At 41.8% G+C, this 6,380-nt stretch overlaps 1 protein-coding gene and 1 pseudogene across 1 annotated transcript in view; one reads left to right on the top strand and one right to left on the bottom strand.

Moving 5' to 3' along the window:
• MEGF9 (multiple EGF like domains 9) overlaps window positions 1–6,380 on the bottom strand; it is a 106,543-nt gene that overhangs the window by 62,566 nt on the left and 37,597 nt on the right. The window lies entirely within an intron of this gene.
• On the top strand, window positions 1,163–5,031 carry LOC105979527 (annotated as a pseudogene).

Raw genomic sequence — 6,380 nt, forward strand, 5'->3', positions numbered from 1 at the left:
GAAAAGAATGGGAGTTTCAGAACACTTCATTGTGTTTATACAGAATTTGTACATGGTGCATGTGAGCAGACCAAAGAAATACTGCATGCTTTTAACTCATGAAAGGTGTTTGTCAGCACTGTAGCCTCTCACCATACTTATTCAATCTGTATGCAGAGCAAATAATCAGAGAAGCTGGGTTATCCGAAGAAGAGTGTGGTATCAGGATGGGAGGAAGGCTTATTAACAACCTGCAATATGCAGATGACACAACCTTGCTTACTGGAAGTGAGGAGAATTTGAAGCACTTGCTGATGAAGACCAAGGATTGCAGCCTTTAGTATAGATTAAAATTCACTGTAAAGAAAACAAAAATCCACACAACTAGACCAATAGGTAACATCGTGATAAATGGAGGAAAAGTTGAAGTTGTCAATTTCATCTTGCTTGGATCCACAATCAATGCTCATGGGAGCAGCAGTCAAGAAGATCAAATGATAAGCATTGCATTGGGTAAAACTGCTGTACAAGATCTCTTCAAAGTGTTGAAAAGCAAGGATGTTACTCTGAGAACTAAGGTTTGCCTGACTCAAACCATGGTATTTTCAATTGCCTCAAATGCATGTGAAAGCTGGACATTGAGTACCGACGACTGTGGAAAATTGATACATATGAACTATGGTGTCGGTGAAGAATACTGAAAGTACCATAGAATTCCACACCAACAACAGATCTGCCTTGGAAGGGAAACAGCCAGAATACTCCTTAGCGGTAAGGATGGTGAGACTTCATCTCATGTACTGTAGACATGTTATCAGGAGAGACAGTCTCTGAGAAGGACATGCTTGGTAAAATGGAAATGTAGGGGAAAAGAAGGAGACCCTGGATGAGAAGGATTGAAGCAGTTGGCTGCAGCAATATTCCCCAGGTCTTCAAAATATCATGGACATGTAGACAAACAGTATTATCATGAGGAAATTTCTAAAGGTAATCTGTAATTATGAAGAGACTTTAATATCTCAAGTTTATTATTGCACAGGGAGCCCTGGTGGCATAGTGGGCTAGGCTGTTAACCACAAGGTCAGTGGTCCAAACCCACCAGCATCTCTGTGGGAGAAATATGAAGCTGTCTGCTCTTGTAAAGATTTAATTTAAAGGCTCGCAAACCCAAAGGGGCAGTTCAACTCTGTCCTATAGAGTCACTGTGAGTCAGAATCAACTTGATGATGGCAAGTTTATTATTATTGCATAAGTATACACTGATTCTATAATATGAAACCTTTTGGAAGATATATGAACTGAGGCAATGAACGCATTATACTGACAGAGCTATTATCATTTCCTATACTATATCCTGAAGTCAAAGAATCAACACATCCTCCAGCTCCCCAGGGAATAACCTTTATTGATTCTTTTTTAATTTTTACTGTGGTCAGTAAAATTGAAAATTATAAGCAACAAAGACCAAGATACAAAGTGGGTACCCATTAGAAAATAAGACTTTAAAAAATATTTAGACATGCATATTAAATTTTATCATCTTCCTCAAGAAAGCATGATCATTTAGTGAATAAATACCTAGGGGTCTGCTAACAGTATTGATCAGGATAATAGCCAACAAAATTCTACATGCAAAATAAGTATCACAGCTATTGAAGAGTTAGATCACACTCTGACATGTAAGAGCAGATGGAAGCAAAAACTGCTGGCTCAAGTCATTCTATTCTCTACACACCAATGCAAACCTTTAAAAAGCTTCTGCTGAATGGAGGTCAAAGGGCAAAGCACACATTAAAAGGCAGTGAGTACGCAACGCATCTTTTCACTTGCCGCCATAGACTCAATTCTAACTCTTGAGGGATCCTATGGGACAGAACAGAACTGCCCCTCTGGGTTTCTGAGACTGTAAACTACTATGGGATTAGAAAGTCCCATAGACTTTTTTTTCCAAGGAGCTCTTTTTTCCAAGGAGCAGCTGGCGGTTTTGAACTGCTAACCTTGCAGTAAGCAACCCAGTGTGTAATGCAACACAGTAGCAGGGTGCCTACCTATTAGATTGGCTAAAATTAAAAACAACACAAAAATTCAGCAATAATAACAAGGATGTAGAGCAAATGTAACTCCCCAAAACTGACAGTGCGAATGTAAAACAGTAGACAAAGACACTTCGGAAAAGAGCTCGACAGTTTTCTTATGAAGTTAAACATGTATTTACCATGAAGACCTACTGATCCAAACCAATAGGACAGAGTCAAACTGCCCCTAACGGGCTTACAAGTCTATAGCCTGTAGAGGAGCAGACTGCTCCACCTTTGTCCCACAAAGCTGCTAGGTTCAAACATTTGTGTATTAATTTTGTGGATATAGGTTTTCATTTCTCTCAGATAAGTATCTAGGAGTGGAATTGCTGGGAATTCCATAGGTCTCTGAAATTCTACTCTTAGATATTTATCCAGAGAAATGAAAATCTATGTTCACACAAAAACTAAATCACAAATATTTATCGAGACTATTTCACAATTGCATCATGAATGGATAAACTGTGGTACATCACACAATGGTGTATACTTAATGATGAAATAAACTGCTAACAAGCAAGAACATGGAATCTCACATGCATTATACTAAATGAAAGAAGTCAGAGTCACAAAGCTACGTACGTATTACATGGTTCCACTTACATGACATTCTGGAAAAGGAAAATGATACGGGCTGAAAGCAGTTCAGTGGTTTAGTAAACATTGGGGGTAGAGGAAAAGGTTGACTACAAAGAAGTAACATAAAGGAATTTTGAGAATAAAACTAATTTATATGTTGACTGTGCATTTGGGGTTTTTGTTTGTTTTTAAACTGTGCATTTGTTAAAGTGAACGGAAATGAACATTCTACATTCTACTGGATATAGATTTTTTTAAATAAGCAAAACCTTTTTTAAAAAAGGTAACATGGCTCTATTGGATTCTTAAATTTTGCTGATAGGAAACCTTAATGTACTATACACAATTATTACTAAAGTCTACATAGGATCCAGATAATAACTCAGTATTTTTCAAAGCTAATGTTACAACTGAGCAAGAACAATTAATGTTTCAGTTAGTCATTACATAAAATGCTATGAAGATTTTAGGATTCAAAGTATTATTTAACTAAAAGGGATAAAATCTTTTCCTTTTTCCCTTTGGCTCTAACTTAAGTCTTGGGTCTTAACTTTTCTCTTGAAGAAAGAGGGTGAAAAGGAATAAATGAAAGGTGAGCATATATAGGCATCCCATCTTTTGTTCATATGTAATTATTTATTTTCCATTGAGATTTCTCTCAAATGTATTTAAAATTCTACTGTTTAAACAAAGACCAATAAAAATGTATGTAAGTATAATAATCTTGAGCCTATCCAGTCTACCCAATGAGAATTTTTTCCTTCTCACAAACCTAGGATAGGACCTATAAAAATAATCTTTCTCCTGATTTTGAAAATCTAAATGAAAATGACTGTCAGAAGACGAAGAATGCTTAAATCAAACCTCTGCCTGTAGGTCCCCCCACCTTGAATCTGCTTCTCAGCTCCTTCTCGAATTTGTGTTGGGTCCCACCGTTGCCTCCCAGTAGCTGTCACCATGTCGTCTGTCAGGGTAACCCAGAATCCTATAAGGTATCCTCCTCTGGCCCCTGGGCCTTCAGCAGCTGTTCCTACACCAGTGCGCCTGGCACCTGCAGCAGCTCCTCGTCCTTCTCCCAGGTGGGTGGCAGCAGTGGCAGCTTCCGGGGCACCCTGGGCACCATCATGGGTATGATTGGGGGCTTCGGTAGGGCAGGAGGTGAGTGGGGCATCACGGCCATCACAGTGAACCTGAGCCTGCTGAGCCCCCTGAAGTTGGAGATGGACCCCAACATCCAAGCCATGTGCACCCAGGAGAAGGAGCAGATCAAGACCCTCAACAACAATTTTGCCTCTTTCATTGACAAGGTGCAGTTCCTGGAGCAGCAGAACAAGATGCTGGAGACCAAGTGGAGCCTTCTGCAACATGTTCAAAAGCTACATCAACAACCTCAGGCGGCAACTGGAGATGCTGGGCCAGGAGAAGCTGAAGTTGGAGGTAGAGCTGGGCAGCATGCAGGGGCTGGTGGAGGACTTCAAGAATAAGTATGAGGATGAAATCAACAAACAGAGAAGGAGAATGAATTGGTCCTCATCAAGAAGGATGTGGATGAAGCATACATGTACAAGGTGGAGCTGGAGTCCCACCTGGAAGGGCTGAAGGATGAGATAAACTTCCTCAGGTAGCTGCACGAAGAGGAGCTCTGTGAGCTGCAGGCCCAGATCTCCGACACATCCATGGTGCTTTCCATGGGCAACAGCCGCTCCCTGGACATGGACGGTATCATGGCCCAGGTCAAAGCCCAGTACAAGGGGGTCGCCAACCACAGCAGGGCTGAGGTTGAGAACATGTACCAAATCAAGTATGAGGAGCTGCAGGCCCAGGCTGGGAAGAATGCGGATTATCTTCGTCGGACCAAGACTGAGATCTCGGAGATGAACGGGAACATCAACCGGATCCAGGCTGAGATGGAGGGGCTCAAAGGCCAGAGAACATCCCTGGAAGTCACCATTGTGGAAACTGAGCAGCACAGGAAGATAGCCATTAAGGACGCCAACAACAAGCTGGAGGCCGCCCTACGTCTGGCCAAGCAGGACAGGACGCAGCAGCTGCACAAGTACTAGGAGCTGATGAAGGTCAAGCTGGCCCTGGACATCAAGATCGCCACCTACAGGAAGCTGCTGGAGAGGGAAGAGAGCTGGCTGGAGTCTGGGGTGCAGAACATGAGCATCCCAATGAAGAACACCAATGGCTACTCTGGCGGGCTGACCTCGAGCTACGGGGGCCTCACGAGCCCTGGCCTCACCTTTGGCCTGAGCTCCATGCAGTCCAGCTTCAGCCCTGGCGGAGGCTCCAACTCCTCCGCACCAGCTCCACCAAGGCCTTGGCGGTGAAGAAGATCAAGACCCGGGACGCGAAGCTGGTGTCCCAGTCTTCCGATGTCCTGCCCAAGTGAATAGCCTCTGTGACCCCTCACAGCCTGTCCCTTCCCCTGCCTGCCCAGGAGCTTTGCAGGAGCACAAAGGGAACAGGAGACCCGAGGGTCGGCCCAGTCCTCAGCCTGCCCTACAGGAATCAACTGCTTAGGGAGGTATCCTCTTTGCCCATGACCCCCCAATGAAAGCCAATTGTCTTTTCTAAAATAAAGCCTGACAACCTATGTACAAATATACTCGATACGAATTGATGTATGGATTGTTATGGGAGCTGTAAGAGTCCCCAGTGAAATGATCTTTAAATAAAAAAATAAAAGCCAAAAACAAACAAAAAACCTCTGCCTATATATTAGAGAATCTCTTTAAAACCTAAATCATATTATCTTGACAAATGCCCAATTTCCTAAGTATACAGTACATTTATTTCAAAATGTACTTTTCATTAGGCCTATATTTCATCATTCTGTGTTTGGGGTAAAAGGATCTAAGGCAGGCTTTATTTTCAGCAGAAGGAATTATCAACACAAATTTTATTTTTATCAAGGGTCTCACTCTAGTATAACACTAATACTAAAATTACATTTCACATTTATGTTGTGTCAGGGTAGGGTCACAAATCTTTGAAAGGCCATGGAATATAATATTAAAGCTGATGAGATTCTTGAGTTAAACCAGACTTTATACAAATATGGAAAGTTTTAAAGTTACCACTTTTACAGAAAAGTTTTATCTTCTAAAATAAAACTATATCCGTGAAAGCTCACAATCTCAATTCACTCCATTAGAAGCATTTCTTCTAACTAACGGTAGACAGGAAAAGGGGGTGGGCTGGGGTACATAACATGAACTGGGTTTTGTAGAACATAGGTCAAACAGTAACAATAACAATAATAATATTAACAGTAAATACTTCAACCCTTAGTTCTTTGTTTGGATGTTTGTTTATTACATACCGGGCACTGTTTTAAACACTAACATTTGGGACTTAAAAGGATGCTATTAGTATTATTGTTGTGAAATGGGGTCTCAAATAAGGAGATGAAAGCATAGGGAAGTAATTGTCCAAGGTTATATGGCTATAGGAGCTGAGCTGGCATGAGATTATCCTACTAAGAGACTATCCTAAGCAACAGTATGAAGGAAGGATTAGGGCAGTGGTTCTCAACCTGTGGATCGCGACCTCTTTGGGGGTCGAATGACCCTTTCACAGGGGTTTCCTAAGACCATCTAAAAACACATATTTCTGATGGTCTTAGGAACCGAGACACCACTCTTCTATCTGTCTCCAGGCGGGTCTGCCCACATGCAGATATGCCCACATACGAGTACCTGGTGTGATGACATCATCATGCCAACCCAATCACATACA

The sequence above is a fragment of the Echinops telfairi genome, unplaced genomic scaffold (genome assembly GCF_000313985.2).
Source record: "Echinops telfairi isolate 266 unplaced genomic scaffold, ASM31398v2 ScPeMD7_7410;HRSCAF=8448, whole genome shotgun sequence".
Taxonomy (NCBI): domain Eukaryota; kingdom Metazoa; phylum Chordata; class Mammalia; order Afrosoricida; family Tenrecidae; genus Echinops; species Echinops telfairi.